The sequence below is a fragment of the Chrysochloris asiatica genome, unplaced genomic scaffold (genome assembly GCF_000296735.1).
Source record: "Chrysochloris asiatica unplaced genomic scaffold, ChrAsi1.0 scaffold00038, whole genome shotgun sequence".
In the NCBI taxonomy this organism is placed as follows: domain Eukaryota; kingdom Metazoa; phylum Chordata; class Mammalia; order Afrosoricida; family Chrysochloridae; genus Chrysochloris; species Chrysochloris asiatica.
The window spans coordinates 10,602,300-10,613,923 of record NW_006408556.1 but is presented as its reverse complement, the minus strand read 5'-3'; positions in this window follow the sequence as shown (position 1 = coordinate 10,613,923).

Below are 11,624 nucleotides of genomic sequence, written 5' to 3'. Positions count from 1 at the left end.
TCCAGATTACCAGTGATGCCACTTGACTGGTCTTGGGGGCACCATGATTCCTTTAAGGCTCATTTTCAATAAGACAGCATTTTCTTTTATTTCTGCCTAAGCTGGGGCAGCTAAAAAAGGATTTCCTAAAAGTTTAGGAATACAAAAAGAAGAGGAAGAAAATATACAGAGAGTCATGTGGAATCTGGTTCACTGGGATGTTCCTGGAATGGTCTGGCCTTTCCTGTACCCACTCCCTGCTGGCTCCTTGTACTGGGCGCCATCTTGGTACCCATTATCCAGAATTCTTGCCTGGACAACAGTACTCTGTGGTAGCATTTGAGGAGGATGAGCCCATAGAGAGATGGATGTTCTCTTTGGAGCCTAGAAACCATCTTCTGAGCTCTGGGTCTCTTCTGGAGACTCTGCTCTTCTAGGTAGGATTGAAAATGAATGTATGGTCATTCTGGTAGCGTAGTGGTTATGAATCGGGCTGCAAACCACAAGTTCAGCAGTTCAAAACTACCAGCTGCTCCATGGGAGAAAGATGAGGCTTTCTGCTCCCGTAAAGATTTACAGCCTCAGAAACCCTGTACAGGGTCGCTATGGGTAGGAACCGACTCCACAGCACGTAACAACAACAACAACAACACACTATCCCCACAGTAGTCCAAATAGATGTCAACACCTTAAAACATAACACAATAAGCCTAAATCGACTCCCAAGACAACTATACAAAGGAGCAGGGTCTTTACACTGGAGATGTGCCCACACCCTTTTTAGGCTCTGGGTGTCCTTTACCAAGTAGATGTACCCTTCTGTGACACTGACCTATGAGATGCATGTGGGCCCACCCTCCCTTGATCCCCTGAACCCTTCATACTATCCTTCTGGTGGGCAAGTCTAGTTCCCTCACTAACTGAGGTTAACCACCCCCTACCTGAACACTGACAGGGAACACTACATCACAGGTTTCCAGAAGGATTTGAATGTACCTAAGAGTCTGTAGAAAATATTAAACTCACAGGACAGTCTAGGATTGGGGTGGACATTCCAAGTCCCATCTTCTAATGTAGCCTGGCCTCTACAGCTCAGGAGGCCAGGCCCCAGAAAGAGGTTCCAGAGGCTCTGCGTTTTCTTCCTTTGTTGTTAAGTGCTGTCACGTTGATTCCAACCCATAGTGACTGTGCAGGGCTTCTAAGGATCAGCTGGTGGGTCTGGAACGCCAACTTTGTGGTTCGCAGTCCACTGCTGATCCTACAGTGCAATGTCAGGAAGGCCCAAATTTCTTCCTAGGAGAGCCCAAATTTCAAATGAGCACATCCTGGGGAGGCTACTCCCTGTCTGTGTTTAAAGTTCCCTGTGGCTCCCAATGCCAGATTTGTATAAAGCCCCAACAGCTCAGCATGGCCTGCAGACTAGTTAGGACCCTGCTTCTGCCTGGGTGTCTGACAAATACATAGTCATACCCACCCATTCCCCCTTTCCCTTGGCTGCACCCACAACTTCTTCTGCCTGGTGAACTCTGATCTATCTTGTGAGACCCAGTTCCCTGAATGCCTGGGCACACAGAGTTGTCCAATATCACCCACAGAACTTCTCACATGCATTGCTAAAAATATACCTACAAGAATGCTGGCTTCCACAACAGGTGTGTTCCTACACACCAGGGGTGGGGAAGCTTTTTTTCTTCCAAGGGCCATTTGGATATTTATAACATCATTTGCAGGCCATACAAAAATTATCAACTTAAAAATCACCCCTAATGTGATAGCTGGAACTGCAGTTGCTTCAGCAGGGCCAGACCAAATTATTTTGCAGACCTTAGATACAACCTTGCTGGTTGAAAGTGAAGAGGACTTAAAGTACTTACTGATGAAGATCAAAGAGCAGAACAGCCTTTGGTATGGATTGCATCTCAACGTAAAGAAAACAAAAATCCTCACCACTGGACCAATAAACAACATTCTTTTCAATGGAAAAAGATTGAAGTTGTCAAGGACTTCATTTTCCTTGGATCAACCATCAACACTTACAGAAACAGCAGTCAAGAAATCAAACGACGTATTGCATTAGGCAAATCTGCTGCACAAGATTTTTTTAAAGTGTTGAAGAGCAAAGATGTCAGCTTGAGGACTAAGGCATGCCTGACCCAAGCCATGGTATTTTCAATAACCTTATATGTATGTAAAAGCTGGACAGTGAATAAGGAAGACCGCAGAAAAATTGATGCATTTGAGTTATGGTGTTGGAGGAGAATATTGAAAGTGCCATAAGCTGCCAAAAGAACCAACAGATCTATGTTGGAAGAAGTGCAGCCAGAGTGCTCCTTGGAGGCCAGGATGGCCAGACTTCATCTCTCATACTTCGGACATATTGTCAGGAGGGACCAGTAGCTGGAGAAGGATATCATGTTTGGTAAGGTAAAGGGTCAGAGATAAAGAGGAAGACCCCCAGTGAGATGGATTGGCAAAGTGGCAGCATCGATGGACTCAAGCTTGGCAACAATTGTGAGGCTGATCCAGGACTGGGCAGTGTTTCGTTCTGTTGTGCATAGGGTCGCTATGAGTGAGTACCGATACGATGGCCCCAACAACAACAATATGGCCCATGGGCCGGATATTCTCCACCACTGCCCTACATCTGTCTCCTAGTGCCCACACAGTGGGGACACCCAGCTAATGTCAATGAGGCTCAGTGTGAGCTCTGGTCAGGAAAGCCCATTGGAGCTCAGAGACTGTGGATTCCCCAGGGGCTCAGCACCTTACAATGCTTGCCATGCGCTTCTCGTAACAGGACTTATTTCCACCATCAGAATTCCACTCCTCTCAAAATGCTAATGTAGAAATGGTGAGGGATGGGAGGTCCTGGAAGCCCATGGATGGCTTTCCTTATTGTTTCTAAGCCAAGCATCCTGGTGAGGTCAGTGCCCACTCTCGAGTCCTCCCACAGGCCAGATGGCTTCTTTGAAATAGACAGGTCTAATTTTATAGCCAGAGGGCGGTTACCAGGATGGAAAACTTCTGCTTCAGGGACTTTAATACCCTTGCAGCTTGCAATAGCAGGCGGTTTCCCTCAGAGCCACCACCTTTAGGAAGAAGAAGAAGCTGTTGCCGATGCCCATGATGAAGGAAGAAGGCTGTCTCAGTAAGTGGCAACAGTCTCCTCATCTCCCCACTGATTAAAATGCTGCTCCAAGGCCCACCATCAGCACTTCACTCGTTTGGGGCTTGGGTTAAATAGCTTCTGAAATTCAAATAACCCTGAAAAGGATAACAACGTAAGCAATAATCTTTATGTCCTTTAGAGAAGTTACTCTAACAGAGGACGAGAACAGCGTTCTGCGAGAACGAGGAGCCAACCAAAGGATCCTGCACAGAATAACAAGGCTTCATATCCTGCAAACAAGGGCATGTGGACAGTTGCTCAGGTTGTGTACAGCATATTACTAGTGGTTACCAGTTACACCAAGACCTTGTAGATTTGAAAGCTTAACAAGACCATATATGGAAGATGATGGCAGTGTGTTTTATTCCAGGTCTATCAATATTTTATGATAAATACTCAGAGGCTGACAGTAAAGTATCTTATGGAAGGGCAACTTCTCTTTTTCTAATTTACACAAGGGTGTTGTATAAACTTGCTTAACTCTTCTGCAAAGTCTCTTTTGATGTCCTGCCTCAATATAACTCTCTGAGGTTAATCATTTGGGTCAGGACCTTGAGCTGATTTGAACCAGTTCCATCATGGCGGAAGCAGCAAAAACAGAACAGACTAGACTTTATAAAACGTGGGTGTACCAGAATGATAACTAGAATAGGAAAAATTATGGGTTGGAGCCCTGGCCTGGAAGAGGTGTAGTGAGCACTTTCAGGAGTCTGATTCAAAAGACTGGATTACTGCTGGGACTATGGAAAGCAACACACATTCAAAGCAAAGCGATGGCTGCCATCTTTGAACTGACACCACTCTTCCTAACACTGCCTATCAAGAGTATCGGCTGCTATGCAACACGCACTCTGCCCTTGTTTTCTAGGAGAGGAACGGGTTATCCAGTAAGCAAGATAAGTACAGGCATACTTGTGCTTACTAATCTGTAGTGCACAATTTCACCTGGTTTTTGGTGACATTTTTGGTGACGATGAAGCCTGTGTGTACCCTGCTTACTGTAAGCCTGTGAATCTCATGCTTTTTGGTCAATTTGTCCCAGGGAGGGAGATGATGTTTCTAGCAGGAAATTGACCATACTTTTTTCCATTCTGATAATTGTCCCAGTAGCCACATTTTATAAATTTGGGCCCTTTCTGATGTTGCTTCATTGGCCATGACTGAACAAGGAAGAACCAGCTTGAAGCTCTGATTTGGATCCATATTACTGGCGAGATGAGCACACTCAAGCTTGCCCAGTGTGTAAGAAACTATCCATCCTGTAATGCAAATCCAAGACCACTGCATCTGACCACTGCAGACACACTCGACATGTAGACCCTGTGTCTGGTTCAGCCAGCTTCTATGAAGATGTTTCTACTGATGGTGTTCCTTCAGGAAATGCTTCAGAGGGACGGGCATCTCCACGTTCTGCTTCTGCCAGGAACCCACTCCTCAGCTCTGCCCCAGGAGCCTCCAACTGCTCCAGGCTACACAGGCATGACCTGACTCAGAAGGACTGTGCCCAAGCTGATCCCTGATGGTTGAGCCCAGGCCTCCTAAGCGAGGTCTCACTAAAGCATCTATTGGGAGATACACTGAAAACATGGACAGTATATCCTCAAACCTGGTGTGGCGCTGCAGGATAATGCGCTGGACCACAAGGTCAGTTTGAACTACAAGGTCGGAGGTTTAAACCCACCTGCTGCTCCTTAGAAACCCTATACAGGGTAGTCATGGGCAACAACAACAACAACCTTAAACCTAAATGGAGAATCCTCACTTCTCTTTTGAAATCAAATCAATCAATCAATAAAGAACAATGCAGATTTGAAGCCTTTGGAACTTTAATCAAACTTTCAAATGAATAGTTCTTGTGTTTTTTGCTTGTTTTTAATTGAAGCATGATGAAACATATACATAATAGTATATACCTATAGTATATGAGTTCTTATCTACGTAGCCCACAACCCTTCCACTGCTTTTCCTGAAGGATCCACCCTGAGGTAGCCATGTCACTGACCTCTGTCACCTAGCTTAGCTTTGTCTGTTATGAGCTTCATATAACTGGACTCATACAGTCCACCTTCTTTTGTGTCTGACTCCATTCACACAACCAATGTCTGTGATGACAGTCATCCATGCTGTTGCATGTAAGACTTTTCTTTGCTAGGTAGCATTCCATACGTGAATATGCCACACTTTATTTATGTATTTTACTATGGACAGATATGTGGGTTGCTTACAATTTGAGACTATTGTGAATAAAGTTGACATGACCATGCTTATGTGTGTTTGGTGGCTAGAACCCTCACTTCACTCCGCCACTGTGTAGCTTTGCTTACCCCACTTACCATCCTGAGGCTTCAGCTGCAAAATGGGATTAAGATTACATTGCTCAGGCAGTTAATACAGGCTAAAAAGAACTAATAGCCATTCAGCATTTTATATAATGCATGACACAGTTTTTGTTGTTGTTGTGTGCCGTGGAGTTGGTTCTGACTCATAGCCACCCTGTACAGGGTTTCCGAGGCTGTAAATCTTTATGGGAGCAGAAAGCCTCATCTTTCTCCCGCGGAACAGCTAGTAGTTTCGAACTGCTGACCTTGCGGTTTGCAGCCCGATTCGTAACCACTACGCTGACACAGTTAGTGAAATGATCATTCCCATCCATCTTCCTCCTCTGTCCATGTTCACTAACCTCAGCTCAGTACCCCATCCCCAGGAAAAGGACAGCATAGAAACCTACCTGTGTTCATCACCTCTAAGCTAGGCCTGTCGGTGAGGCATCACCTTCAAAGCTGTTGTTTGTATAAGCTTGTTTCTACCCTGTATGCTAACACGTATTGTCCATTCTGCTCAGAACAGTATCCACCTGTTGGGCCAACAGAGTCAGATTCCAGAAACAAGAGGCAGAGAAAGCCAGATGGCTGAGATGTCTCCTTATTTGGGAGTCTCATGATGAGCAAGAGAAGCGCTGAGAATCACCCAGGTAGAAGCTTGTACAGAGCAGGAAATAGACTTCTTCTCTTGAAGGGAGGAAAATCAAAGGCTTTGAGTGTGGATTTATATGCTTAGTGCTTATCTGCAAGGCTATGTACAGGGGAACCAGAAAAAAACATATCTAATCTCTGGTGGATGAGGCTGTTGTGTTTTTGTACTCGTTGTTGTTGTTGTTGTCAGGTGCCATCGAGTCGGAACCGACTCATAGCGACCCCATGCACAGCAGAACGAAACAATGCTCGATCCTGGGCCAACCTCACCACCGCTGCCACCCCCGAGTCCATCAATGATGCCACCTGGCCGATCCATCTCGTTGGAGGTCTTCCTCTTTTTCTCTGTACTCGTTAATGGGTTTCAATTGACATCAATCACCATGAAATAAAGTGTTTGGTAAATTTTTCCTTGGCCCACGCCATCATCTGATTAGGTACTCTGGTTTCACCAGACTCCTAAGTGGGCAGGTTCCATCTTGTATGGTTTACCACCTTTATAGCCCACTTCAGGAAAAAGTTTCAGGTGAGCCATGTGGTTATGATGAGGGTTTATAATCATGGTACCCCATTCCCGTCCCATACCCCCAACTCCAGCTACAGTGGACAGCTGAGTATTGATCACGTGTCTCAGGTCTGGCCAGTCAGAGTCTTTTCCTAAGATTTTCAAACATGAACTTGGAAGAGAGAGCACGTTTCTCTGGTCACAAAGTTTTCCAGAGGTATATGAGTTCAGAATTGGTCATTGATAAGTTCCTCAACACTCCCCACTTCTTCATCTACAATGTGCAAAAAAATGGTTAATGAAGTCAGAATTTACATGGAGAAACCCTGGGAAGCAGTGGGAGACAGGGAAGGAGACAGAGCTGTTGACACTGAGCTTCCTCGCAGGCCTTCTCTGTGACTTGTTCACATGAGCCAATAAAGCCCTGATTCTGTCTCAGCTGCTCTGAGTTAGCTGCGCTCCCTGGAGATTTCTGACAACTGGGTCCTCTATCAAGGATTACAGCCAAAGGATCTCGAGGGTCTTCCCCTCCTTTGCACCAAAACTTCTCAAGTATGCCATCTGCTTGTGGAGTCAAGGCCAGTAGTCATTCATTAATTAGACACCTGGAGTGCACCCAGCCCTGCTGTGGGTTTGGGTACGCAAAAGACCTGTAGACGGCCCTGCCCCTGACCTTGAGCTTTGCAGCATCCTTGTACAGTTTCTCACAACTGCTCTTGATTTATGTTCCTTTCCTTGGCTAGATATTGACAATCAGAAGATTAGATAGATTCTCTATGGGTCATCTATTTAAGATGTCCTCAGTTAATGCCAGAAAGAAACAATGTTTGGCTGTTAAGCAATCGAACGAACTCCAGCTACCTTTTATTGTTCAGCACCCTGTCCAGAGATGCAGAGACTCAGGTTGGGGAATGGACTTGTCCCCTGAGAGACTGGTCCGGCTTATTGCTGCCTTACTAGGTAGCCCCTGGAAACTCTGCAATTGTGTTTTTACAGTTTTAAACAGGGGTAGGTTGGCAGTTCAGAAACCCTATATAGGGTCACTGTGAGTCCGAACCAACTTAGTGGCAGAGTGGGTGTTTAACCTGAAGTCTGGAGTCAAAATTGAAATATGATTGAGGAAGGAGGGCTAGAAGCTCTATTCATCCCTGCTCCGGTGGCTGAGGGACACCCTGATTTTCCTCTAATCCAGTTGTCTAAACCTGCCTTCAGTGAGCAGGAAGCTTGGATCCCAGCTGTGATAGATTGCACATTGTGGCCCCAATGTGTCCTTTGTCATGAAACTTCATGTGTCTTCTCAGTTGACAGAGATCACTAGTCCCTTTCCTTAACTCTGGGCTTCCTGAGTTATCACTTGCTTTGATCATTGACTCAACTGTGGATATGACACAACTAAGCTTGAAAAAGTACTCTCTTGTACGTCTGCCTTTCCCAGGAGAACACGCCTGGGCTAGCCTACTGGAGGATGAGAGCCAAGTGGAGCAGAGACCACGGTGCCAGAGTCCCCTAACCCAAGGATGAGCCATCAGTTAACACAATAGCCAGCCCACCTCCAGACGTGTGAGTCCAGCCGACACCCAAAGAACTGAACAGCTGAGCTCAGCTTAAATCACCCACCTGCCGCTGAGATGTTGCTGGCTTAAAGGCACTGCATTTGGGGGCGGTTTGGTTGGTAGCAGGTCTGTAACTATGTTGTGGTGAGGTGCTGTCAAGTTGATTTAGATTCTTACTGACCCTGTAACACACCGTAGAACTGCCTCACAGGATTTTCCTGGCTGTAATCTTTTATTTTATTTTTTATTGGGCTTTGGGTGAAAGTTTATGCAGCAAATTCGTTTTCCAGACAATAATTTATACACGTTTTCATTTTGTAACATTAGTTGCAACTTCTTCGTTGTAGCAGCTCTCTTTCCACTTTCTCACTGGATCCCTTATATACATTTGTCCTTCTTTCCTGCCCTCTGAGCTTTAGTTTGGGGACAACGCTGCATCATTTGGTCTCATATGGTTACTTGTTCTAGAGAGTAGGTTCCTCATAGGGATTATTGTTTATTGTATAGGCCTGTCTGCTGTTTGGCTAAAAGGTGATCCCTGGGGGTGGGTTCAGTTCCAGAGGTGAAGATATTTAAGGACCCTAGTCTGGGGGAATTCCATCAGTCTCTATCAGACCAGTAACCCTGGTCTTTCCTATGATTTTTAATTGTTTTCATTTTTCTCCCCTTTTGTCCAAGACGCCCCATCAGAGCAGTTGGTACCATCTTGTTCTGGTTTCTGGATAGTGAGGCCTAAGGTTCCTGTGGTCCATTATTTCTTTGAACCAATTGTCTCCATGAGTCTTTGATTTTCTTTACTCCTCATTCCTTTGGAGGTGGAGAGTTAGCTAGTTTTTAAAACCCCAGCCACTGCTCATCACAGTGGGATGCAGAACATTGTCTTTGTCAACTATGCTATGACAATTGACCTAGATGTCCCCCAAGAATACAGTCCTAAACGCACAAGTCCACTGGCTCTTTTCCTCAAGTTGGTCAATGACTGTGATCTTTATAGACACAAATCACCAGGTCTTTCTCCTGCAGAAACATGGGATGTGTTTGAACCTTTCAGTTGGTAGCAGAACACTACCAGGGATGCTCCTGTATCAATTAGTACAAGTCAACTTCAATGCAGAGATTGTTCAATCACACACGTGCAGACAGACCAAGGAGAAAAGAATACTGAAACACTGATTTAGCTAAGATATTCAAAGAAAATATTTTTAAGAATTGCTTCTTAGGACATACAGTAAGATAAGTTTTAACTTGTTGTTTGTTGTCAGCTAAAGATAGCTATTTTAAGAAAGAAATAAAATTCTGTTGTAATTAGCTTATTGCAATGGCAGCATCGCACTAGGCGAATCTGACGCAGAAGACCTCTTTGAGTGTTCAAGAGCAAAGTTATCGGTTTAAGGACTAAGGTGCACCTAACTCAAGCCATGGTATTTTCAAAAGCCTCATCTGCCTGTAAAAACATGGACCATGAATAAGGAAAACCTAAGAAGCATTGGTGCATTTGAATTCGTTATAGTTTTGGAAAGAATATTGAAAGCACCAGAAGAAGAAACAAATCTGTGTTTTAAGAAGTACAGCTAGAATGCTTCTTATAAATCAAGGTGGTGACACTTTTTCTCTCATACTTCTGATACCTTATCAGGAGAGACCAGTCCCTGGAGAAGGACATCATGCTAGGTGTGTTGCTTGTGTCAACTTGACTAAGACAGGATTCCCAATAGTCTGGCAGTTGAGATGTGCTTGTCCCCATGGTGAAATCCATAACTTGTCATGATCCATAAAGTCAAAAGTTTTTGTCTTGCTAATAAAGCACAGATAAACATCTTTCTGCTATTCTCTGTTTCGTCCAAGATCCATCTGACATTAGAAGATTACCATGTCTTTATATGAGTCTGGCATGAACCTGTGACAATCCTCTGTTGATGTAATGTTTCAGCTGATTTTTAATTAACTTCAGTAAAATTTACTTGAATCCAACACCTCCCAATCCTCCGTTATCCTCACAATTGTGTTTATGTTTAGTGTATCATTGCTGCCACTGCGTCAATCCATCTCATTAAGGGTTTCCCCTGTTTCACCTACTCTCCACTTTATTAATCATGAAGTCCTTCTGCAGGGACTGGACCCTACTGATAATACATCCAACATACGAGAGACAAAGTCTCACCATCCTGGCTTCTAAAGAGCATTCTGGGTACGCTTCTTTCAAAAAAGAGTTGTTTGTTCTTCTGGCAGTCCATGGTACTTTTAATATTCTTCTCCAACACTATAATTCAAATATATCAGTTCTTCTACGGTCTCCTTTACTTATTGTCCAACTTTCACTTGCATATGAGGAGACTGAAAATACCAAGACTTGGGTCAGGTGTACTTTAGTGTCAAATTGACATCGTTGCTCTTGAACACTTTAAAGAGATCTGTGCAGCAGATTTTCCTAATGCAATACATCATTTGATCTCTTAACAGCTGCTTAGATGAGTGTTGATTGCGAATCTCAACAAAATGAAGTCTTTGACAAATTCGATCTTTTCTCCATTCATCATGTTGTTTATTGGTTCGCTTGTCTGGGTTGTCACTTCCTTTACATTGAGGTGCAACCCATGCTGAAGGCTGTAGTCTTTTATCTTCACAGTGTGTATTTAAAGTCCTCTTTGTGTCCATCAAGATAGGGTGTATCATCTGCACATCACAGGTTAATGAGTCTTCCTCCAATCCTGATGCCACATTCTTCTTCATATAATCCAGTTTCTCAGCATACAGACTAAGTATGGTGATATGATACAACCCTGAAACACACCCTTTCCCGGTTTTAATCCATTCAGTATCCCCTTGTTGTAATGACTGCCTCTTTGTCTATGTGCAGGTTCCTCGTGGACACAATGAAATGTTCTGGAATACCCATTGTTTACCCATTCTTTGTCATGCAATACAAAGCCTTTGTATAGTGTATAAAGCGTAAGTAATTATCTTTCTGTTATTTTCTGCTTTTAGCCAAGATATATCTGACATCTGCAGTGATATCTCTAGTTACACATCTTCTTTTGAATCCAACTCGAATTTCTGGCAGTTTCATGCAGATGTATGACTGTAACTGTTTTTTAATATCCTCAGCAAAACTTTTGTAGCATGTGATATTAATGATATTGTTTGCTGATTTCTACATTCCATTGGGTAGCCTCTTCTTTTGAATGGGCACAAGTTTGGATCTATCTCTTATAATCTTTGTTGTGGTATTGTTTTCCAGGTTTTGTGCATTGATGAGTGAGAACCTCCAGTACTGCATCAGTTTGTTGGAAAGATTTCAATTTATGTTTCATCGATTCCAGGAGTTTTGTTTTTCACTAATGTCTTCAGTGCACTTTGGACTTCTTCCTTCAGTACCATCAATTCTTGATTAGACATGACCTCTTCAACTGGCTGAACATTGAACATTTCATTTTGGTATAGTATCT